The sequence below is a fragment of the Equus asinus genome, unplaced genomic scaffold, assembly GCF_041296235.1.
Source record: "Equus asinus isolate D_3611 breed Donkey unplaced genomic scaffold, EquAss-T2T_v2 contig_590, whole genome shotgun sequence".
In the NCBI taxonomy this organism is placed as follows: domain Eukaryota; kingdom Metazoa; phylum Chordata; class Mammalia; order Perissodactyla; family Equidae; genus Equus; species Equus asinus.
In genome coordinates this window covers 61,775-87,221 of record NW_027225283.1, presented here as the reverse complement: position 1 = coordinate 87,221, position 25,447 = coordinate 61,775, and the positions used below count along the sequence as shown (strand labels likewise).

General features: G+C 43.4%; 1 pseudogene; it reads left to right on the top strand.

The window, feature by feature from the left end:
* Window positions 1-5,050: 5,050 nt before the first annotated feature.
* Window positions 5,051-25,447, top strand: part of LOC139044103 (dehydrogenase/reductase SDR family member 6-like) — a 28,304-nt pseudogene continuing 7,907 nt past the window's right edge.

Genomic DNA, 25,447 nt, shown 5'->3' with positions numbered 1-25,447 from the left:
AGAGGTTTGCCAGTTTCTTTTTCAGGAGCTCATAATCTCTTGCTCCCTCTAATATCTGTCTGTAGTACTGCAGCTTCTTTGGTGCTGCATCAGGAAGCCACCCCACTCTCCTTTGTTCTCATTGGCCCCCAGGCATCCAAATTACGTCAGCTCCCATCAGCACCCCAAATCAGGTGAGATAGAAACCAGTCCCAATGGCAGCCCTCCAAAACGCTGGCACATAAGACACACGCTCTGCTCTCCTCCCTCCCTCCCTCCCGAGGATGAAGCTTCGAGTTGGGCACCTACTCCTGATGGTGCTGAGCCACGCTAGGCTCTGTCTGGTGCCAGACCATGCCAGTTCCATCAGCAGTTCGGGTCAAGTGAGACAGAAACCAGTCCTTCAGGCAGCTCTCCAAAAAGACGGAACTGTGAATGAATTTTCCTCTCTTTTCTTTCCCCTGCTCCTCACGATGGAGGAGCTGTAAGCAGGGGTGAGCTGTGCTGGCTTGGGGGAGAGGTGGTCGCAGGGAAAATGAAAGGGCTCTTCTGCCTAGTTTCAGGGTGGAAGTTGTTAGCTTTGCCCTTACCCAGGGGACTGCAACTTCTTACCTGGCTTCTGAAGTTCTCACAAAGATACTTTGGTCCATGTATTGCTGTTAAGACAGTGTCTCTGTCAGGGAAGAAGAGCTGGGACTTTGTATTCCTCCATCTTGCTGATGTCTCCCTCAGAATGTTGCTTAACTCTTATGACCTGAGTTTCAGTGTCATGATGAAAGATTGTGAAGGAACAATGATGAAAGTTAGCAATGGAAACTTGCGAGAATGTTAAAAAGCAGTAAGATGGTCAGACGACGCTAAAATCTGAAAAGTCAAGTCAGGACCAGAGAAGACAAAATACAGTATTGTTCATAGGAAACATTTTCTTGAGAGCCTAGCAGAATCATGTTCAGGAAACTTATTGAGAGCCTGCCATTCATACTCAAATATTTAACTACCTTCTACTGTGTGCTGATCACTGGTCTAGGCACCGAAAGGCACTGCCTTTGTGGGACTCATGTTGTAGCTGGAAAACAAATAACTCATACTTTTAATATGAGCTGATCACAATGTAAGGGTGAAAAAGATATGGTCCCTAACCTTAAACAAATTTAGTCCACTGACTATACAGGGGGTAAGCAAATATCTGCAATACCATGTGACTTAGGCGGTCGTAGAGTAAGCATAATTGTTGAAGATCTGTGAATAAAGGGAGGCTGAAGACAGCTGCATCGAGAAAGAGGTACCTGAGTTGGCCTTGATTAGGGAACTCTCATATTCATAAAAAGTCTATTCCAAAATCCTCAAAAGTCAAAGGAAAGGTATTGGCGCTGGCCCCATGGCCAAGTGGTTAAGTTCGCATGTTCTGCTTTGGTGGCGTGGGGCTCACTGGTTCAGATCCTGAGCGTGGACCTACCACCGCTCATCAAGCCATGCTGTAGCAGTGTCTCACATAGAAGAGCTAAAATGACCTACAACTAGGATATACACCTATGTACTGGAGCTTTGGGGAGGAAAAAAAAAAAGGAAGATTGGTAACATGTTAACTCAGGGCCAGTCTTCCTCACCAAAAAAAAAGCATAAAAAAAAAGAAAGGAAAGATGTTGTTAGGAACACAAGGAGCACAGCTGCGTGTGATTACAGTCATTAGACCCAGTGTTAGAAGCTACAGTGGGGCAATGAGAGACAGTTTTACCAAAGACCTTATGTGAACACAAGCAGAAACTAGGGCAGGGTTTTAAAAAATCTTTAAGGGTAATTTTTACCATCCATTATAATTGAATTTCTAATAATCATTCACATTTTTAAGTACAAATGTAACAACTATTGTACATGCCAAGTCCTTCCTCCTCACAACATCCCTGAGGTAGGTGCTATGCCTACCTTCATTTTACAGATGTGAAACAGGTTTGGTCAGCTGGGTAACTTACTCACTTAGCTGGTGAGGGAAAGATGTGGGACTTACCTGCATCTTTCTGACTCCACAGTCTGTTCTTAACCACTGTGACTGTTACGGATACACTTAGCTCCAAGAACAAAAAACCTGAAAAGTGACTAAAGTTTATTTTTCTCACATAAGAAGTCCAGAGGAGTTACTTTAGGGATTTTGTCTTAAGCCTGTCTTCAAGGAACTAGGTTCCTTTTCTTCCCTATTGTCCTTAGTGTGTGCCTCTGACCTCAGACCAAGTCACAAAATGGCTGCTAGGTCCCAAGGCATCATATCCACGTTCCAGGACCGCCCCCCCCCTCAAAAAAGGAAGGAGCAAAAGCCAAAGGCCTTTCTATCCAAGAAGAAAGGCCTCCTCAGAAACTCCAGCCCACATTTCATTGGCCAACCCTAGCAGCAAAGGAAGCTGGCAATTTGAGAGTTTTGTTTTCAGCCCCTTGACACAAATAATCCACATCAATCTACAAATCAAAATTGGGGTGAATTTATTATGAGTCAGGTCTGAGGACTAGCCTGGGGCCTTCCTCCCCCAAGGAAGGAAGGGCACCAAAGAAGTGGGGTGTACCGAGTGGTTATACACAGTCTTGGAACAAAGAGCATCCATCATATATGGCAGGAATATCCCTTTTACAATTATCGTGAGATGCTTTGCTGGCCCAGCAGGTCAGAGGTCAGTAGGTCAGTGGTCACAAGGTGGGTGGTCACACAGTGAGCACAGCAGGTCCATAATTAATCCTTAGTTTAGGGAGAGATGCATATTAAAGGAAATGCCGATGTGGGGGGAAGCTACCTCCTTATCTTTAAGGGCATTGTTCTTGTCTTTGGGACATTGTAAGCGTTTAAAGCAGATGTACAATGCATGCTCAACAGACCTTTCTGGAAAAACAAGGTCAGGTCAAATTAGTTTCAAACCAAATGGCTTCCTCATATCCTCCAATATAGCCTACTGCTTGTCATTTATTTATCACCCTTACAGTGTAGGAGGCAGGTGAAAGTGAGTTGGGTGGGTGCTGAGTGAAGCCACTTAAACAGCACGTGCACAAACAACCTACACACTCACTCTGCTCAGTTACCTGCCTGAGAAAGTTGGAGTTACGAAGCCTAGTGTAGAGGGCTCACGTGACCCAGTCCTTTCTTTTCCTTCTTGTGTCTCTGTTCTCTTCAGCCAGACTTGGCTTTTTGCTCTTACCCAGCATGTTCTTTCCTTGAAGCCTCCACACTCCCACTGAGGCTCAACCTGCTCCCTGACGCCACCGCCAGTGCAGTCAGGACGCCTGCATTCCGCCACTAAGCGTGTATTAGTGTTAGAAGAGACGGCGCGTCACAAGAGAACCACAACCATACCTTCAACGCGAGAGAACGTGTGCTGCCCTCTCAGCAATCATGTCAAGGGCCAGGAGAGAAGGCTCTAGTATCTTCAGTGACCTGGGCTCCTTCTGTTTCGCGGCTCTGCCGTCTTCCACATGCGACTTCTGCCTCATTCCATCTTGAACACCGCAGAACGGCACGTAGTAGACACAAACGACAGGGACTGAGAGGGGTCAAAGCCAAGGGAGTGGTTTCCAGTCCTGAGCATGCTGCGGGGGCTTTTTCCGCTTTTCACCGTTTACTCGGAGTTAGCAGTTCGACCTGAGCTCCACTAGACGGCAGCACGTACACACATTGAGTATACCAATGTGCGAATCCTTAAAAACTCAAGGAAACAGAACCAGCAAACTCGGAAGAAACCTGAACTACACATCCCAGCATTCATCATTAAGCGCCTGACTTGTCTGCACGAAGGTCGGTCTCCGTTTGCCGCTCGCGCAGTGACCTGGAGGACGCCATCCACCTGCTGCTACTCTAAAGTAAGATTTCCTGGTATTTTTTCAATGAAACTTTAAATGGACTGGGAAAAGGAGATGTTTAATTTTTATGTGTTGCTTTGCTCTGCACGTTACTTATTTCAGGAAATCTTAGCAGTTAGATCAGGATTAGGGTGCATTTGGAAGTCTGGTATCTTAAGTTTTTCAAAATAACCAAAGAAGAGAGGATTTTTCAGTGAACATTTTTCTTCCGGGTTCATGAAGACAGAATTCCCGAAAATGCTCTGCCTCTGATAACGAAAAATTAACACTTTGATTCCAGTGTTTACAGTAAGAAAGCCATCACGTTTGCTTTTCATGTTGGAATTTACCATTTCAGGCCATGTTTGCAACTCATTTTCCCAAAAACTCTGTTTTAGCGTGGCAGTGCAGTTGACCTAACAGTAAACCTTCGGCTCCAAACTCCGGGCCCAGAAAGGCGGGGAGGCCGCCCGGAGCCCGGCGCCCAGAGCCGCGGGGCGCACGGGCTCAAGTCACAGCGTTTGATCCGCACGCTCAGGACTGGGGGTGGGTAAAGGTTCCTGGAGTCTCTCATTCCTAAAGTACATATTGAAAATATCTCAACTCTCCCCAAGTTTAAAGTGAGTATGAACCTCTCGTGTAAGAAGGGGGAAAACCAGTGAAAATTTCGTTGCCTCAGAGTGGCTGGGCTTCTTGGTGGCTGGCGAGGGCGGCCGCGGTCGGAGCGCCTCCGGCAGCGGCGAGCTGGTCCCGGAGTCGGGCGCCGGCAGCTCGGGGCAGCGCTGGGAGCAGAGGGAGCGAGCGCCCGGGCAGGGGCGGGGACGGCGGGGCACCCCCTGGAACGCCCGCCTCCTGTCCGCGCGTGGACGCCGCGGGCCCCGGGCGGCCGAGGGCTGGACGGCAGGGGTCCGGGCGACACGAGGCCCGCTGGGCCGGCTGGTGGGAGGCCCGGGTGCGACGCCGGCTGGGACGCGGGAAGGAGCGCGCGAGACCGGGCCACACCTCGGGCCTTCGCCCCGCGCCCCGCCTCCCCCGGCGCGCCCGCCCCCGCCTGCCTGACGCCCCCCGGCGCGCCCGCCCCCGCCCCCGCCTGCCCGACGCCCCCCCACCCCCACCCCGCCCCGCCCCCCCCCCCGGGCGCGCCCGCCCCCGCCTGCCTGACGCCCCCCCGCCCCGCCCCCCTGGCGCGCCCGCCCCCGCCTGCCTGACGCCCCCCGCCCCCGCTTGCCTGACGCCTGCCCGCGTGAGCGCCCCCGGCGGGCGGAGCCGCGCCTGGCTGAGGAGCACGGAGTGGGGCTCGGGAGGAAAGGGCTTAGGGGCCCAGGCCGGAGAAGCCGCCTGCGCCTTCTCGGGCGCGGTGTGTGTGCGCGCGTGCTGCTTGAGTGCGTTCGCTCAACGCCCTCCCAGCTCGTTTCCCTGCCTTTCCCATCCTGAGGGGGGAAGACGGCGCCCCCACATGCCGGCCCCCGCGGCTGCTAGGGCTGGCGGGTGAAACGTGGGCCGGGGTTCTGAGCAGGCCTTCCTTCTTGGGTAGAAAGACCTTTGGCTTTTGCTCCTTCCCTTGGTGTTTTTTGGCGCGGATGCGGATATGGTGCCTTGGGACATAGCAGCCATGTTGTGACTTGGCGCGAGGTCAGAGGCACACGTTGAGAACAGCAGGATGGGGGAGAGAGCCTGGCTCCTTGAAGACCACCTCATTTGATCATCGTTTGACTCCTCGCCACCCCGACCTCAGCACTAGCCGTTCCGCGCGCCCTGCAGTCGGCACTGGTCAGACCTGATGCATGCCACCTTTCCCCCGGTCACAGTGTCTCAGTCCTGCCTGTCAGAAGTGACTGACTGTGGCTGTTAAAGCGTTAACTCCCGCCGGCTTAAGCTTGAGAAGAGGATCGGCAGCGTTATGGGGAGGCCTGCGTTTCGTCTGTCTCTCTCACCTGGACCAGGCCACATCAGTTTCCTCATCTGTAAAATGGGGGTATTGGACATGATTTGATTTTCCGGTTCTTTTGTTCAGTGACTTTCTGAGGCCGATGGTGAAATCTTTCCAAGGGACAAGGAAAAACCACAGATGAGAGTCAGCCCTGATGGCTTAGTGGTTAAAGTTTGGTGCACTCCACTTCAGCCTCCTGGTTCAATGTTAGCTTAGGGCGAATCTTCCCCTGCAAAAATAAGAATATAAATAAACAAACTAGAAATGATTGATGGTGCAAACCCAACGGAAGTTTACAGGACAGAAAGCAGGAAGGACATGCCCAGTGGCATAGCAGTGCGTGCGGGCACAGCGGGGAGGATGGGCAGGGGAGGACTCCACCCCTTCTGGATCAGCATTGGGTTCTCAAAAAACCGAAAGGTGGGTCAAGTCCAATGTCTGTCTCTTACTGAGTATCAGTTGAGTGGGCTGTGCCAAATGGTTTTGATGTACAAAGCTAGGTATCTAGAGTGGGCGCTCTTGGAGAATTCTCATGGTGGGAATATTTGTGCTGAGGTGCCATCTTCAGGTTCTTAAAGGAGTACATTGAACCATTCATTCTAGATGTTACTGCATAGGACCATGTCTACAGTGCATGCCATTAAATACACGTGTCTGTAGATTAAACCGCAGGTTCCGTTATGGGTCGACTTGATGGGAAGGTCATCGTCCTGACAGCTGCTGCTCAGGGGATCGGCCGGGCCACTGCCATAGTAAGTTACTATCTCTGTTTGCTTCCTGCCTTTGGAGGTGTTGAATCACGTGGACAGATCCCATGGCTGTTTAATTCTGCTCTACTTTTTTTTATTGGCTTTTGTGCTTCTGTTGTCTTAAGTTACAAAAATAAAAGTTGCTACTCCTGATCCCAGGCGGATGAAGCAAGGCTTACCTCACATATTTATTATGTGACATCTCATAACTTTTGACTCTGAGAACTTATTTCTTTGCCTCAGTTTCTCTGCACTGTAATAAATTTATTACAGGGGGCCTAAAGGAGTGCATAGCCCTCTGAAATCATGTCAGTTCAGACATAGGACTCCAGAGTTCTAAGACTATCAGGTTACCGTTACCTTTACCTTGTAATTTATAGCAGCTTCTTGCACATTATATTCCTCACCTGAGCTAATAATGCAGCTTAACTGTAACGGTAGGATATAGTTTGATATTTGTGAAAACACTAGTATACTCTTAGGAGGAAAAGTGTTGAAATAACCCATTTTTCTCATTATTTGGGGTTTAGTCACCTCAGAAATGGAATAAAGGCTATCAAATCACAGAATAGTAGTATTTTGAGAGGTGTTAATAACAGAATCCTAGTTTTTTAAAAACACTATTGTATTTGATGTTACTAAAAGGGACAAAGTCAGATGACAAGCACAATGTATGTCATGTTGTACTAATTAATGATAAAAATAACAAAGGGAAGGGCGAAGCGAGACTAGATAGTTTGAAATTCCACCCATGTATAAGGAAAACAATGAAAATAAGATAAAGGGAGAAAAGGCTAAAGGATTTTCTATTCATGAGAGCAGCTTAACCAAGTAAACAAAGGATTCATTTGTGTGTTGTCTTCCAGGCTTTTGCAAGAGAAGGTGCCCAAGTCATAGCCACAGATATCAATGAGTCCAAACTTCAAGAACTGGAAAAGTACCCGGGTAAGCAACTCAGCAGCTTGAACTTGGGATTCAGAGTCCATAAGGTATTATAAAAAACAGTACTCGTCTGCTGAAAGAAAATTACTTGGCTGGTCAGCTCCACCGGCCTTCTTCTTAGAGCCTGATTCTTTGATATCAAATCTATATTCTGTGAACCTACAGACAAAAATCTGTATACTTAAATATATAAAAGTTGTATACTTAAAATTTTTTTTATCCAGCATGTTGAAGGATTCAGTACCTAATTACAAAGTTGTATGTGAAATTTAACAGTTGTTGCGTTAACTTTTAATGACAACTTTCACTTCTGTGCCCTACTCAGCACAGTGCTGTCCAGTAGGAAAATGATGTGAACCACGTGTGTGATTTAAATTTCCTGTGGCTACATTTAAAAAGTAAAAAGAAACAGATGAAAATTAATTTTAGTAATGTATTTTATTTAACTAAATATATCTAAAATACCATTTTAACATACTCAATATAAAAAAAATTTATGGAATATTTTACATTCTTTTTTCATACTAAATCTTTTAAATTCACGTGTGTTGTACACTTACAGCGCATTTCAGTTCTGACTAGCTGCATTTCAAGTGCTTAGTAGCCACATGTGCCTGGTGGCTACCATATTGGAGACAGCTCAGCCCTAAAGCCACATATGATCAGAAACCCTAAGAGATCATGCAAATTATTTCGCTGTGTATCACCCCTTACTGCACCACACTGAACTCAACTCCAGCATCAAAGGACTTCAACTAGAGTTCCTCTGAAAGAAATCAGAACAGACAGCTCATTTGAAAGTTAATTCTTCCAGCAAAATAGAACAGGTTATATAATCAAATGCAAATTAGCACATTGAATTCATGAACGGAATTAGACTATGCTATTTTAATTATTGGATTGTTTATTTATTATTGGAAAATTATTTAATTTTAATAATAGGGAATTTTAACTCCAAGTCAGAAAAACGCTGTTGTACTGAAAAAGTACTAAGGGAAGAAAGTCCTCCCAAAACTTTCTCCCCTTTCTCTCCTTTTCTATGTTTATAATCTTTTCTTTCTATATCTATAAAAGAATAATAAACCATATTTTTTTTAAAAACATTAAAATAGTGACTTTCTTTTATTAGAGAATGTTTGGGGTTTTTTACTAACTATTACAGTGTGTCTCTGAGATCCAATGCTGGATCTCTCATGTCTAGCTTTCAAGTGTTTCATCCCTTCTCCTGGCCCCTCATTTCTTCTCCTTGCAATTTAGTGCAGAAATAAGTGATTATACCCTTGACTGACAAAGTTGTTTCCAATAAATAATGGAATTGACATGAAGGTAAAGTGCACAAATGGAAACAGTCTCCTGTCTCACTGCCCTGCCCTTCCCTACCCCTCACTCAGATAGGATTCAGTGTTCCTGGGGCAGTGACTCACCTCTGGGGAAAGAGCAAGCCTGCGCTCTGTTATTACTGCTGGCTCACTGAGAAGCATCTAATATAGATCATACTTCACTGTAAAGTCTTTTCTCAGAAAAGGCCTTTAGTATTCAATTTAGAGAGTGAAGAGAAAGGGAGGGAAAGAGAGGTGTGTTATTGGGAGTTCAGGATGGGGAGGATTTTAAGATTTTTATTAATGAGATTCTTAAGATTCTTAAGACCCTACCAATGGTCAACAATCCTATGAAGGCAAAATGGACAGATACTGTAATCTTTGTACTTCAAAGCAGCTACATCTACAAGACTAAACATTTTTTATGGGTATAAGTAAATAGTTTCCCTTGTTTTATGTTTCAGGTATTCAGACTCGAGTCCTGGATGTCACAAAAAAAAAAACAAATTGATGAGTTTGCCAATGAAATTGAGAGAGTTGACATTCTCTTTAATGTTGCTGGGTAATTCATAACTTTTTAATTTCATTCTCCTCACAGAAAGTTTTCTATGTCTTTTATTAAAAGAAATTTGATAATATGGCCAAATTATTCTTTGTGAACCCTAATATATTCCTTAGGAAATAAAGCTGGATTTTGGACAGAATTTTTGTTACAAGTAAGATTCAGCAAGTAAAACAGCCATAGAAGTTGACATGTGCTTGGGGCCTAAAGGCACTTAAGGATACTCAAGACAACTGCTACCAATCCAACGCTGTTGATCTACCTAAGGCTGGGGACAGGCTCACACCAGTGGACTTGTCACTGATGTTCCACTAAGACTTATAAAATAAAATTAAAAACTGTTTTCCAGGAGTGTCTTTAAGGCAAAGTATATCTGCCAAAAACTGAGTACTCAGTTTATTGAAATGCGAATGTTCCCCATTTGTTGGCACAACATTCTGGCAAGTTCTTTCTACCTCCCAAGCGCAGCATTTCTTATTAGGACAATTAATCCCAGCAAAAGAAGTTTCACTCTGTTGCTTTATATACAGCACAAAGAGAATGGCTTAATTGAACTTGATAGAGTAGTACCAAACTTGCTGAACCATGCTTGAAGGATGAGAGACTGGAGCTGGAGCAGCCCCATGTGGAGCAGCTAGTGCTTGTGCTCACTCTCCCTTTTCAGGCATGACAGTAGAGATGAGGACAGTTGAGGCTTACGCAGGACTAAGTAGATAGAGTCTGATGTTCCACTTTTCTTGTGTGGTGTTAACGTTTATACTGTGGCATTGATAGAAAAATCCTAGAGCCTTCTTATGTATTTTTATGATTCTTCCTAATCATGTTTCAGTATGAAAAAAGTCTGTCTATTCATAGTTTATCATGTGTTACAATGTATGGAAATTAAAGCAACAATTTATGATTATCTATTTTATAAATAATCTGCTCATCTTTCATAGAAGAATATATTCAGAACCATGAAAAAATCAACTAGCAAAATTATTTTTTGAGCATCTATTAAATTTTCAGCAAAGTAAGGGATATAGAAATATAGCATGTGGTTCTTGCTGTCATTTGATTGAACTGGAAGTACAGTGGTACATGGGAATCACAACTGACAATATTTTATAAGTAATTACATAATCTTGGTCCAGGGGACAGTGAAATCAATTAGGACCCCATTGTTATAAAGCTTCCTTGAGGAAATGTGACTTGGAAAATAGCAAAGGCTATTTTGAGGGTTTTCTTTTGTTCTGCTTTGTTTACTCAGTATGTCAGAACTGTACAGTAGCGATATTACTTTGCTGCCCTGAGATGGTGAGATACTTGTTTTCCCTGCAACTTTGATTTCCCTTGAGAATGATAAGTTCTTGCCACCTGAGGGCACTGCTGCTCTTGAAATCAGAGTCCACTGGGGCAAGTGTCCTCAGTTGTTTGTAATGGCGTTGATATTTCCTGTGCATTTGGTATAGAGCTTCTTATGTTTGGGGGCTCCAGACACTTGCCGCCTTCTTTTAAAAGAAGGATCTTGTTTTCAAATAATGAATTTTTTACCTTAAGTTGTTGAGACACTTACTTACCTAATGTACCAAGTGATACTATGTTTGAATTGTTAAAAGTCTTGGTTAGGGAAGGGACAATGGTCTAAGTCAATAAATGAAAATAAAAATGAAAAGGAAGTGGAATAGAAATCGTTTTTAATGATAATTTTTCCCCATTGTTTAATTACTCTTCCAGTTTTGTTCATCATGGAACCATCCTGGACTGTGAGGAGAAAGACTGGGACTTCTCAATGAATCTTAACGTCCGCAGCATGTACCTGATGATCAAGGCCTTTCTTCCTAAAGTAAGGTGACCACCACCAGGATGACCACCACGTTAGTCTCCAGGTCTCCATCCTGGGCATCCAGAAAGAATCCTCACATGTGCTGAAGAGTAATGGTAGTTAACGTAATGACTAACATGTAGTGAACATAAATACCAAGGCATTTAGTATAAATTAATTCGTCTGACCTTCCAGTTCATCCATTCAAAGAATATTTATTAAGCACTTTCTACATGCCAGGCTCCATTCTAGGTGCAGAAGACAAATCAGAGAACTAAACAAAGTCCCTTCTGTCAGGGAACTTCCATTTTGGAGAGGTGAGACAGGATAATATGTAATCAAATAAACATATAACATGTGAGGTAGTTATAAGTACTATGAAGAGAAAAAAAGCTCAGTTATTAGAGAGGTCCCAGAGGGCCTCACTGATAAGGTGAGATTTTCATAGAGGCTGAATGGAGCAACGGAGCTAACCATTCAGGTGTTTGGGGAGAAGCTTCCAGGGAGAGGGACAGCAGGAGGCCTGTGGGACCAGAACAATCCGATGAGGTAGGTACTACTTTGTCCCATTCACTGTACAGAGAAAGAAACTAGGAGGTTAAGTAACTTGCCCAAATCACATAACTAGCAAGTGGTTAGAGCTAAGATTAGGCACACGCTCTCAGGATGGATGTACCCCACTGCTTTTCTGTACCTTGAGTACCCTCCTTACTCTCCTGTCTTTAGCTGAGCCACTGAAGTTCCAGAGAGGTGAGAGACAGCATGTGCTGAAGAGAGAGTATTCCTCCTGAGTCTGCCACCCTTGAATTCTCCAGCCTTCACACAGCTCATCAATGTTTTTCATTTTGTTATACAAATAAGCTTTAAGTACCTTTTGATACAAAGCACCACACCAGGTGCTCTAGGGGAGACAGGTGTAAATATGAAAAATGTTGACTTCAAATGAGCTTGTAAGCCAGCAGTAGCAGACAGCACGGGCTCAGACAATGGACGGGTTGACTGAGTACAGAACCAGCTCAGTTCAAGGTTGTAAATTAAATCCTAGTGAAATGCAGAAGAGCCATTCTTTCCATCCATCCCTGCTGGATGAGATGACTGGAGTACTGAATGCTGCCCTGTGCGGGACAGGAGAAGAGCTTTTTAATGGCGCAGCAGGACTGATACTTTGCTCTGAACATTCAACCTAACGTCAAGAAGGATGCAGATGAATGCTAAAAGGAAAGTTAGAGAAATTGACTTAGTAACAAAGGAATTTGTTTTTAATCTATTTGTTTAGTGCCTAGAAGGGATCTTTGGGTGGGCCCACAGATTGTTGAACTAGCAAATTTTTTAAAAATATAAATTGCCTTTTTTACCTATCTGGAGGTGATGAAAATCTGTTATTTGGAACTTGGATGCATTTTTTGAAGGCTGGTCCTTAACACAGGATTTGGGGAGAAGCAGAGGCTGTGGTAAAAGGGGAGAGCGTCCGTCACAGCTGGTGAGACGTGTGAGACTCATTTGTAAAATGAGCTTGTTCGTGTCTGCAGTGCTTCACGAGTATCAGTGAGGAACGTAGGTGTGAGGCACAGTGGAGCTGAAATTTACACTTGTAAGTGTTAACTTTTAAAATATCGAACAATAACTTGCAAATTAGTGAGTTTGCCTGTGATTTAAAGCACCTTAACAATAATCCATATGAAACAATGACACTCGTTTGTAAAAAACGAAAAGAAAAAAATCCCCCAAAATATTAACCAGTGGGATGGGGAATCAAAAGGAGTCAGTGCCACTTGTTAAGGTGACCCTAACCAACCTGACCCCAAGGTCAGACTCTGGTGTCAAAAAACCTTCGGCACAGCCTGAGCTCTGCCCCTAATTCGCCAGGTGCCCTAGGAGATGGTACTTAGGCTCTCTCAGCATCTGTTTCTTCTATTTATTTATTTACTTTTTTTTTTCTAAGATTTTATTTTTACTTTTTCTCCTCAAAGCCCCCTGGTACATAGTTGTGTACTTTTAGTTGTGGGTCCTTCTAGTTGTGGCATGTGGGATGCCACCTCAGTGTGACTTGATGAGCAGTGCCATGTCCACACCCAGGATTCAAACCAGCAAAAGCCTGGGCCACCGAAGCGGAGTACGCAAACTTAACCACTCAACCGCAGGGCCAGCCCCATGTTTCTTCTGTTTAAAATGAGGGTGATAGATTACACAATCCCTTCCAGCAGTAATTGTCTAGGATCCTCTTGTGTTCGTTAACCATGACACACATATACCCAGTTAGAACTTTCCAGAGGAAGCCAGGATTTGGAGTCCAAGCAGATCTGCAAGGTCAGGTGGTCAAAATATAGGAACACTTGTAGGAAATTTCTGTTCATGGATAGACATTCCAAGACTGAAAGATCGGTCAAAAGGCAGAGGACAAATTGAAGATTCTGTAAGAGGTCAGTGCAGAATCCAAGGTCCACTAGAAAAGAAGATCCATTACGGCAAGGATCTGGGGAGGGCTTGGATGTTTGGGGATTTTTCCTCCTTTGCTGTATTGTAGAAGAGTCCCTAGCACACGGAAGTGCTTAGCAAATGTTGGTTGAATGAGTAAGTGAATCTAGGTTATCAGTCCAGGTTGGGGTCAGGCATGGAATCACTGAAGACCCAAGGAGCCAAGGTCTGCCAAGTTTAGGAGCTGAGTTCTGGTTGATGGGGACAGAAGAGCTGAGTCAGAGTGGGACTGACTAGATACAGCTAGAGGAGATCTTTAGAGACCTTTGTAGCCCTGCCTGAGCTTCTGGAAGATCAGTCCTATGTGGCCTTACTATGTACAGACACTCCACTTTATGGGCCACAGAGGGCTGCTGCTTGGCAGGCAGAGGGAGCATCACATGGGACAGCAGGTTCTGAGCTGGGGGTAGGAAGGCAGCATGGAGGGAGGCAAGGACTTTGGGCTGGAGAATCAGCAGACAGGCCCAGCCGAATGTATGGTACCAGTGTTGGGGCAGCAGTAGCATCTCTAGGCGTGAAATTCTAGTTTGCCTGAGAGATTATTGCATTTCAGAAGATTGGAGACTGAACTCACTTAATAGCCCATTTTTATATATTAAGTTGGGCTGTATGTATTAAAAATGGATTATGTATGTTAATTATATTTCAATAAAACTGGAACAATAAAGTAAAATGGGTTATTTGCTAAAATGGATAAGAAAGAATAATTTTAAGGCTTAGTTTTCAACACCATTCTACTCTACTAATTTTCCTAGTGTTTTTTATGAGGACCCCATTTCATTATGATTCTCTTTATTTTATAGACACACAAGTTGAGTTAAATATATTCTCCCCTCCATCTTCCTTGACTTGGTGGGTCACCTCAGCCTCTCCCGGTGTCCTTCGCTGTCTCCAGCACCATGCCATAGGCTGGTTTCAGACTCTCTGCTTTTAGTATGATTGGTAGCTAAGTATCAAAACGGAAAGTAGGAAGATGACCATAAAGAGATGTATAATCTTGGCAGCCTCATCCCTGATCCATTCGATCATTCACCGTCTCCATTCCTGCCTCTGTCTGAAAGCTACTGGAGAAACTCACCCCAACGGAAGTGACTTTTTTCTCTAGACCCTTTACACTGCCTCTCAAGACTCTGCTCTTTTAGAAACTTCACTTGATTTTCATGATAGAGTATATCCTGGTTTTCCTTCCTCTGTTCTCTAGTTGATATTCTCCCTTTTCCTCCTGGCAGTTATTTGAACTCTTCCCCACTCTCTCGTGGCCACCATCTCCCCTTGTTCTCTATAGTCATCCTCCCAGCCTCTGACTTCCATGAAAAGTTAGTGCCCATTAGGCCCATTCTCTCAACCTCTTGCTTCTTCCTCCAAAACGTTTATGAGTACCCATGCCCTTGCATGTACATAATATTATCTTGAAAACATACGTATGTGTTATAATTAATAAAGTGTAAGTTCATTGAAAACAAAACATTTTTTAAGTCATAGCAGCCTGTTTCATTATATATTCTTTTAGGTCTGGGGCAGGGCCCAGTAATCTGCACTTTAAACTAGCACCTCAGGAGATCTTAATTCATCAAAACGTATTGACCGCCTACTGTGCCCCTTGTCTAGGAGGACAACACAGCCCCAGACCCTCCTCTCTCAAAGTTCACAATTGAGTGGGGAAATCCTGCAGGACGTATTTTTAGGAAACACTGCCCTTGACAGGAGGCTGCCATCAGTGCATGTGGCCATGGACTGAGCTCTGCCTGCTGTGTCTGCTTTTACCACTCCTTTCCCGAACCACTACTGCAGCTTCCAGTCGTCTCCAGCATAGGCTGCCAGAGGAACCTGTAATCCCCGGATCTAGACATACCGCTCCTCCTCTGCACTAAGGCCTGCCTTATCTTCAGGGGAAATCCCAAATTCCTAAATTTAGTCCCTGTTGGCCTCTAAGGCCTCTTTCCTCCCAGGGCCTGCCTTCCAGCCAGACCCATCCCTTCCCCCCAGTTCCATAATAGAACCTTTATACCTATGGTTCTCATTCCTTAAAACACACTTCTCTTTTGTTTTTCTGACTGTTACTCCACAAAAATGGGGTTCTCCTACCCAATGCACGTAGAAAAAAAACAATTAATTACAGCATCAGATTTGGGGAAAGAAAAAAGCTTTATTGCTAGCTTGATCTGCAAAGAGACAGGAGGCGTATTCTCTCAGATCTGTCTCCCTGATCAAGGACTTGGGGCAAAATTTATGGGATGAAGGGCAGGGTGGTCTGAAGGGTGGAGACGGATACTTGGAGGTGAGAAATGAGGTGAGTGATGATCTGTGCAAGTGCAGTCAGCTCCATGGCTCTTCATAGGACGCATATTCACAGAATGGTGATGTTGGCATGATCTGAGGGTGGAGTTTTCAGCCCTTTGATGTCAAAAAGATTACTTAACAGGCATTTGCGCAGGCCCACTTGATGGAATGGTGGTCTTACCTGGCCTGAACTGGACAAGGGGGGACTCTCAGTTCCTGAAAACCCACTCTTATTACTCTGTTGGTAAGACGGGGTCAGTTGAACTGGTCCTGGAGGGCCCACGGTTACACTAATACTCTAGTTTTCAAAAATCGACCCACATATTTCCTCCTAGGAGCCCTCCTCTGAGTGTCCAACAGTGGATTGGCCCCTTCCTACCACCCACCACCTGTTCTCTGTGAAGGCCCATGCTGTCTCTGGATGCTGATTATGTCAGCCACCCAGTCAGACTGGCAGCTCTCCATAGGCAGGGACTGTGTCACTTATCTTTGAATCTCCTGGACCTACACAATACCCAGCCACTGTAGGTATTCATCAAATAATGTGTTCACTGGAGTAAGAGTTTTCTAACATCAGGAACACAGTAAATATGAACATTCATTTGCACTGGCTTAGAGTTCATCCTCGGTCTTGCTGATACTCTTGTGACAGGGAAGGTGGTAGTCCCCCTGGGAGATGTTCTTGCCAGTGAGAGTGTACTCTGCCATCAGTTCCCAGCAGTGATGAGGAGGTTGTTAAGACTGCTTAATAGTACTTCATGTTAACAGCTAATAAGATGGTTCTGCAAACCCAGAGTAAATGCAGATCTTTTAAAGAGGTAGTATTTTTAGCCTGCAGAGTGGCATTTTTTTTTTATTATTTGTTTTATTTTGGCAGATGCTCACAAATCTGGCAATATTATCAACATGTCCTCTGTGGCTTCCAGCATCAAAGGTAAGTCTGTTTTCCTCTGGGGGTTGTGATGAACATACTCATAATCTTCACAAGCTAAGGGTTTTGGAAACAAGCATAGCAGATATGATAAAACTTACCCATAACTTCAAAACTGCTCTTTTAAAATTAGTATTAAGTTCCTTGTCTACCAGTCCTTTCATCTTACATGTGATCCAGTGACATTAAATGAAAGTTTGTTTTTTGTGCTCTCCCGTTTAGTTCTTCTAATGGATATGGCAGTGGAGATCAAAGTGGGAGAAGGAAACATTTATTCATTTGATTAATCAAAAATGTATTGAACACCTACTGTGTGCCCCTGCCCCCAGAGAGTTCACAGTCCAAAACGGGGAGTGGGGAGAGGCTCAGGCAAACACACGTCTTCCACCATGTGATAGTTCCACTAAAGCGGAACACGCGCACTTAACCACTGAGCCACCAGGCTGGCCCCAGCTATTTCATTTTAAACTTGAAAATCCATGTGTGCCAGACTGTGCCCTTATCTCCATCTTGCACTGCAATCCTGGCCCTTCAACTTGACTTCTCGTTTAGGGCCCAGATCAACTGTCTTTGTGAAGCACCCCCCCAAGCCCACAGGCAGAGTTACTTCCCGTATTGTCACAGCACTTCATACAAAGCTCTGTTACAAAAAAAAAACAAAAAAAGAAATAGCCACTGCTGAGAGAACATTCCTTCTCTTTGCGAGGATACACACATTAAGCCTGCATGAGAGAGAAATGCAAAGAAATGCCTAAGCTTCTTGGACTTTTGTTTTGCTTTGCTTTACCCTAATTTTCTTTTCTTTTCTTTCTTTTTTTTTTTTTGAGGAAGATTAGCCCTCAGCTAACATCTGCCGCCAATCCTCCTCTTTTTGCTGAGGAAAGCTGGCCCTGAGCTAACATCCATGTCCATCTTCCTCTACTTTATATGTGGGACACCTGCCACAGCATGGCTTGATAAGCGGTGCTGTGTCCACACCCGGGATCCAAACCGGCGAACCCCAGGCTGCCAAAGCAGAACGTGCAAACTTAACCACTGCGCCAGTTTTCTTTTTTTATCTTTTTTATTTTATTGAGGTCATAATAGTTTATAACACTGTGAAGTTTCAGTTGTGCATTATTATTTTTCAGTCACCATATGTTGCCCGCAGCCGCAAAGGGCAAGGAATGACAGGCACCGCCAAGGCTATTTGGTTGTTTCAGCAATCAAAGGTTTTGGATAAAGGGAAACAGAACAAGGAGTGGGCATAAGGGAGAACAACAAATCGGTACTTACAACATCCACACCACAATCAGCTGGGGAAGTCCCAATAGTTTGTACGGCGGGTGGGAGTGCCGATTGTCCGGGTCTGAGGCAAGGTGTCCTTTCCTCAGTGAGACTCCCAATTGTTCTATGCCTGTGACTCCCTTTTACCCTAAGGTTTCTCTGGGTTCTGACTCAGGGTTTTAGACATTTGGATATTTTGAGTTATTTCTTCTTGTTCCCACAGATGGGGTGCTTCTATCTTTTTCGTTCCCATGGATAGGATGTTTCTAAAGTCCTGTCAGGTGCCCGTCAGGGTGGCCAGCCCAGACAAGGAACATGACACAGGACTCATTCTTTGTAACTTGTGCCTTAGAGTCAGGGCCGAAGTGGCCCTGAGCCCAGACACATTCCTTTGTGTAGGGCCCAGGCCCAGTATCCTTGGAAGGTGGGGAGGTCAATGAACTCTGTGCACCTTATAAATGGTGCCTCTTCACCCCTTGTGCCCACACCCTAACCCCCTTCCCCCTGGTAACCACTAAACTGTTTTCTTTGTCCATGTGTTAGTTTTTCTTCCACATATGAGTGAAATCATATGGTGTTTGTCTTTCTCTATCTGGCCTATTTTGCTTAGCATATTACCCTCCAGGTCCATCCATGTTGTGGTGAATGGGACAATTTTGTCTTTTTTATGGCTGAGTAGTATTCCGTTGTATATATACCACATCTTTATCCATTCATCAGTCGGTGGACTCTTGGGTTGCTTCCACATCTTGGCTATTGTGAATAATGCTGCAGTGAACATAGGGGTGCATATATCTTTACACATTCATGTTTTCATGATCTTTGGATAAATACTCAGTAGTGGAATAGGTGGGTGGTATGGTTATTTCTATTTTTAACTTTCTGAGGAATCTCCATACTGTTTTCCATGGTGGCTACACCAGTTTGCATTCCCACCAGCAGTGGATGAGGCTTCCCTTTTCTCCACATCCTCTGCAACATTTTTTGGTTTTTCTCTTGGTAATTATAGCCATTTTAACAGGTAAAAGGTGATATCTCATTGTATTTTTGATTTGCATTTCCCTAATAATTAGTGATGTTGAACATCTTTTCATGTGCCTGTTGGCCATCTATATATCTTCTTTGGAAAAATGTCTGTTCGTGTCCTCTGCCCATTTTTGGATCAGCTTGTTTGTTGTTGAGATGTATGAGTTCTTTGTCTATTTTGGAAATTAACACCTTGTTGGATTTATGATTTGCAAATATTTTCTCTCAGTTGGTGGGTTGTCTTTTTGTTTTGTTCCTGGTTTCCTTTGCCTTGCAGAAGCTCTTTAGTCCAATGAAGTCCCATTTGTTTATTTTTTTCTTTTGTTTCCCTTGTCCAAGTAAAAATGGTATTCGAAAAGATACTGCTAAGACTGATATCCAAGAGTGTACTGCTTATATTTTCTTCTGGGAGTTTTATGGTTTCACATCTTAGCTTCAAGTCTTTAATCTGTTTTGAGTTAATTTTTGTGTGTGGCAAAAGATAATGGTCTAACTTCATTCTTTTGCATATTTCTGTCCAGTTTTCCCAGCACCATTTATTGAAGAGACTTTCCGTTCTCCATTGTATGTTCTTGCCTCCTTTGTCGAAGATTAACTGTCCGTAGATGTGTGGGTTTATTTCTGGGCTTTCAGTGCTGTTCCATTGATCTGTGTGCTTGTTCTTGTACCAGTACCATGTTGTTTTGATTACTACAGCTTTGTAGTATATTTTGAAGTCAGGGATTGTGATGTGTCCAGCTTCATTCTTTTTTCTCAAGATTGTTTTGGCTATTCGGGGCCTTTTGTTGCCCCATGTAAATTTTAGGATTCTTTGTTCTATTTCCACATCATTGGGATTCTGATTGGGATTGCATTGAATCTGTAGGTTGCTTTAGGTAGTATGCAAGTTTTAACTATGTTTATTCTTCCAGTCCATGAGCCTGGAATATCTTTCCATTTCTTTATGTCATCATCAATTTCTTTCATTTAACGTCTTAAAGTTTTCATTGTGTAAGTCTTTCACCTCCTTGGTTAAATTTATTCCTAGATATTTTATTCTTTTTGTTGGGATTGTATATGGGATTGTATTCTTAAGTTCTCTTTCTGTTAGTTTGTTATTAGAGTATAGAAATGCAACTGACTTTTGTAAGCTGACTTTGTACCCTGCAACTTTGCTGTAGTTGTTGCTTGTTTCTAATAGTTTTCCTATGGATTCTTTAGGGTTTTATATATATAAAATCATATCATCTGAAAACAGCAAGAGTTTGACTTCTTCCTTGCCAATTTGGATTCCTTTTCTTTCTTTCTCTTGCCTAATTGCTCTGGCCAAAACCTCCAGGACTACGTGGAATAAGAGTGGTGAGAGTGGGCACCATTGTCTCGTTCCTGTTCTCAGAGGAATGTCTTTCAGTTTTTCCCCATTGAGTATGATGTTGGCTGTGGGTTTGTCATATATGGCCTTTATTATGTTGAGGTACTTTCCTTCACTACCCATTTTATTGAGAGTTTTTATCATAAATGGATGTTGGCTCTAGTTAAATGCTTTCTCTGCATCTCTTGAGATGATCATGTGGTTTTTATTCCTCATTTTGTTAATGTGTATCATATTGATTGATTTGCAGGTGTTGAACCATCCCTGCATCCCTGGAATAAATCCCACTTGATCATGTTGTATTATCCTTTTAATGTGATGCTGTATTTGGTTTACCAATGTTTTGTTGAGGATTCTTCGTCTATGTTCATCAGCAATATTGGCCTGTAATTTTCCTTCTTTGTGTTGTCTTTGTCTGGCTTTGGGATCAGGGTGATATTGGCCTCATAAAATGTGTTAGGAAGTATTTCATCATCTTCAATTTTTTGGAATAGTTTGAGAAGGATAGGTATTAAATCTTCTTTGAGTGTTTGGTAGAATTCTCCAGAGAAGCCATCTGGTCCTGGACTTTTATTTTTTGGAAGACTTTTGATTACTGTTTCAATCTCTTTACTTGTGATTGGTATATTCAGATTCTCTGTTTCTTCTTGGTTCAGTTTGGGAGGTTGTATGAGTCTAAGAATTTATCCATTTCTTCCAGATTGTCCAATTTGTTGGCATATGGTTTTTCATAGTATTCTCTTATAATTCTTTGTATTTCTGTGGTATCCATTGTAATTTCTCCTCTTTCACTTCTAATTTTATTTGAGCCTTCTCTCTTTTTTTTAAATTAGTGAGTCTGGCCAAGGGTTTGTCAATTTTGTTTTTCTTCTCAAAGAACTAGGTCTTAGTTTCATTGATCCTGTCTACTGTTTTTTTGGTTTCAATTCATTTATTTCTGCTCTAATTTTTATTATTTCCCTCCTTTTGCTGACTTTGGGCCTTTTTTGTTCTTCTTTTTCTAATTCTGTTAGGCGTAATTTGATTGCTTATTTGAGATTTTTCTTATTGGTTAAGGTGGGCCTATATTGCCATGAATTTCCCTCTCAGGACCACTTTTGCTGCATTCCATGTGAGTTGGTATCGTGTATTTTCATTTTTATTTGTCTCCAGTTGTTTTTTGATTTCTCCTTTAATTTCTTCAATGATCCATTGGTTGCTCAGTAGGTTGTTGTTTAGTCTCTGCATGTTTATCTCTTTCCCAGCTTTTTTCTTGTAGTTGATTTCTAGTTTTATAGTATTATGGTTGGAAAAGATGCTTGATATGATTTCGATCTTCTTAAATTTATTGAGGCTTGCCTTATTTCCCAACATGTGGTCCTTCTTTGAGAATGTTCCACGTGAACCTGAGAAGAATGTGTATTCTGCTGGCTTTTGGGTGGAGTGTTCTATATATATCTATTAAGTCTGTCTGGTCTGTAATTCATTTAGTTCCACTATTTCCTTGTTGAGCTTCTCTCTGGATGGTCTATCCATTGATGAAAGTGGGGTGTTAACATCACCTGCTATTACTGTGTTGCTGTTAATGTCTCCTTTTAGGTCAGTTAATAGGTGCTTTATGTACTTTGGTGCTCCTGGGTTACATACACATATGTGTTAAATCCTTTTGGTGGAGTGTCCCTTTTGTTGTTATATACTGCCCTTCTTTGTCTCCCATTGCCTTTTTTTTTTTTTTGGGTGAGGAAGATTGGCCCTGAGCTAATGTCCATGCCAGTCTTCCTCTTTTGTATATGGGATGCCACCATATCATGGCTTGATGGGCAATGTGTAGGTCCACGCCCAAGATCTGAACCCATGAACCCTAGGCCTCCAAATCAGAGCACGTGAACTTAACCACTACATTACCAGGCTGGCCCCATCTCATTGTCTTTTTTATCTTGAAGTCTACTTTGTCTGCTGTAAATATGGCAACACCTGCTTTCTTTTGTTTGCCATTGGTTTGGAGTATTGTCTTCCATCCTTTTACTCTAAGCTTGTTTGTCTTTAGAACTGAGACGTGTTTCCTGGAGGCAGCATATTGTTGGGTCTTGTTTTCTAATTCATCCAGCTATTCTATGTCTTTTGATTGGGGAATTTAATCCATTTGCATTTAGAGTGATTACTGATATATGAGGGCTTAATGCTGCCATTTTATCACTTGTTTCCCAGTTGTTCTGTATTTCCCTTTTTCTTATCCCGTGTATTTCAGACGGATGATTCAGTTTGGTGGCTCTCTATGATGGTTTTCTCAGTTTTCTGCTTATTTATCATTTGTGTCTCAGTTGTGATTTTTTTAGTGGTTAACCTGCACTTTGTGTACAAGATCTCATAGATGAGATAGTCCATTTCTGATAGACTCTTATCTCTTTTGACTAAGCAGTTTCCATCCCTTTCCCCTTCGCCTTCTGCATTATTGTTGTCACAACTTGTTCCATTTTGTGTTGTGAGTTTGTGGTTAAAATGATGAGACTATATTTATTCTTGATATTTTCCTTCCCTTCATCTTTAATGTTATGCTAATCTGTTCTGATAAAGAGTTGCAATTTTCTGATTTTGTCTGCCTGTTTATCTCCTTGCTGAAGGCTGTGTAAACCCTTTCTTCTTCTTTTCAGGTATGAAGGCCTTCTTGATCAAATCTTGTAGGGGGCCTTGTGGCAATGAACTCCCTGAGCTTTTGTTTATCTGGGAAAGATTTTATTTCTCCATGATATCTGAAGGATATGTTTGCTGGATAGAGTATTCTTGGCTTAGAGTTTTTGTCTTTCAGAATTTTTAATATATCATTCCAGTCTCTCCTAGCCTGTAAGGTTTCTGCTGAGAAATCCAATTAAAGCCTGGTGGGGTTTCCTTTGTAGGTGATTTTCTTCTGCTTTACTGTCCTTAGTATTTTTTCCGTGCCATTAAGTTTTGCCAGTTTTACTAATCCATGCCTTGGAGAAAGTCTTTTTACATTGATGCAATTAGGAGTTCTCTTAGCTTCTTTTACTTCTAATTCCAGCTCTTTCCCCAGGGTTGGGAAGTTTTCAGCTATTATTTCTTTGAACAAGTTTTGTGCTCCATTCTCCTTCTCTTCTCCCTCTGGAATACCTGTATTTCTGTTCACTAAATTGCTAATTTTATCCTCCGTAATATCAGCTCTGTCATTCAAGGTCTCCAAATTTTTCTTTATCTCATTTATTGTGTTTTCATCTCCAACATTTCTGATCGTTTTTTTCTTTATAGTTTCAATCTCTTTTGTGAAGAATTCTCTCCGTTCATTAATTTTGTTCCTGATTTCATTGAACGGTCTTTCTGAGTTCTCATAACTTATTGAGTATTTTATGATGGCCATTTTGAATTCTCTGTCATTTAGATTGTAGACTTCTGTGCCTTCAGGATTGCTTTCTGAGTATTTGTCTTTTTCCTTCTGGTCAGGAGTATTAATATACTTCATACCATTCAATGGGGTGGATTTGTGCATTTGCATACTGATAGTATCTGGTCATACATTCCACCTGCCACCACTGGAGAGGGGGCAGCACCTGTGTAATCTGAGCCCACCGTGATCCCTGTCAGCCCTGCTTGTCCGAGCCTGGGCCACTTGTTGGGACTGCAGAGGCCCTGTGGGCTCTCCCACCAGACAAGAAAGCGATTATGCAGGAGCTCAGGGCTGCTGCCTGCTCCCACAGTCCCACTGAGTTGCAGTCCACCCCTTGGGGCTGCAGTGGTACTATGGGCATTCAAGGCAGCTGGGAATTTGTTTGCCTGGGTGCACAGCTCCACTGCCATCTGCTCCTAGGTCACACCAGCCATTAGTGCTTTGTGGGCAGGGCCTCCCCACTGGGTCTGAGCCTAGCCATTCCCTGGGACTGCAGTGGCTCTGGGCTCTCCCACCAGACGAGAAAGCGATCGTGCGGGGGCTCAGGGCTGCCATCACCTGTTCCTGTGGTCACGCCGAGGCACGCTCCCACCCTTGGGGCTGCAGCAGTACTATGGGCCTCCAGCTGGGAGAGCAGCTGCATGCGTGTACAGGTCTGCTGGGGGACCAGAAGAGTACTCACCTATCTCCACCACCTCTCCAGGGGTAGTCCATCCCCCTTCAAATGTATAGCTGCGCAGGTCTCTCAGGCATCCTGAGGTGCTGTGTGGGTATCTTCTGCTGATCAATGAATGACCATTTAGTTGTAGTTCGAAGAGGGAGAGACAAAGGGAACAGCTCACTCCACCATGATGCCGATGTCACTCCTAATTTTCTTTTGGAATCTGCCTAAGGTTTCTCCCAGCTGATGATGAAAAACTAAAACCACTTGTCATTTAAGTGCAGCATCTCAACACCTGAGTCTCAGTTGAGTTGTGCCGATAATGATACTATTTTCCTAAATTCAGAAACTCACCCTATTAAGGGAGAAAACCTGATATCAATTTTTAAAAAACAGTGGGGTGAGAGGAAGCATGACACTGGTTACTGGGGACACTAATTTGTGTTCCCTTTCTAGAGGAGACTGTGTTTTTCATTCCTTCACTTGTCGAACCTTCTCTTCATCCTCAGGAGTTGTGAACAGATGTGTCTACAGCACAACCAAGGCAGCCGTGATTGGCCTCACAAAGTCCGTGGCTGCAGACTTCATCCAGCAGGGGATCAGGTGCAACTGTGTGTGTCCAGGTGAGTTAGGCTCCACAGGGCTATGAAATTGTCCTTTGTGACATCCCACTTGCCACTGTGAGAGAGATCTCCATAAGCTTGTTTACTACCTGTTACTGTGGCCTGTCATTGGGACAAGTTCAAAAGGGAAAGAGTCCCATCCTGTTAAGGTAACAGTCTAACAGTCAGTTGGGAGAGAGATCCTAAGTCATCAGGAATAAGCCACTGAGGCAAACAGTTTACATGCTGCTCATGCACGTGGCGGCAATTCTAAACCACTGGGTTAAGAGACATGAGTCACCAGGGCTTACTGTTTTGGAAGCAGACCAGGGATGACTGTGTCGGGGGGAAGATGAAAAGTAGCCCATGCTCACAGGACAG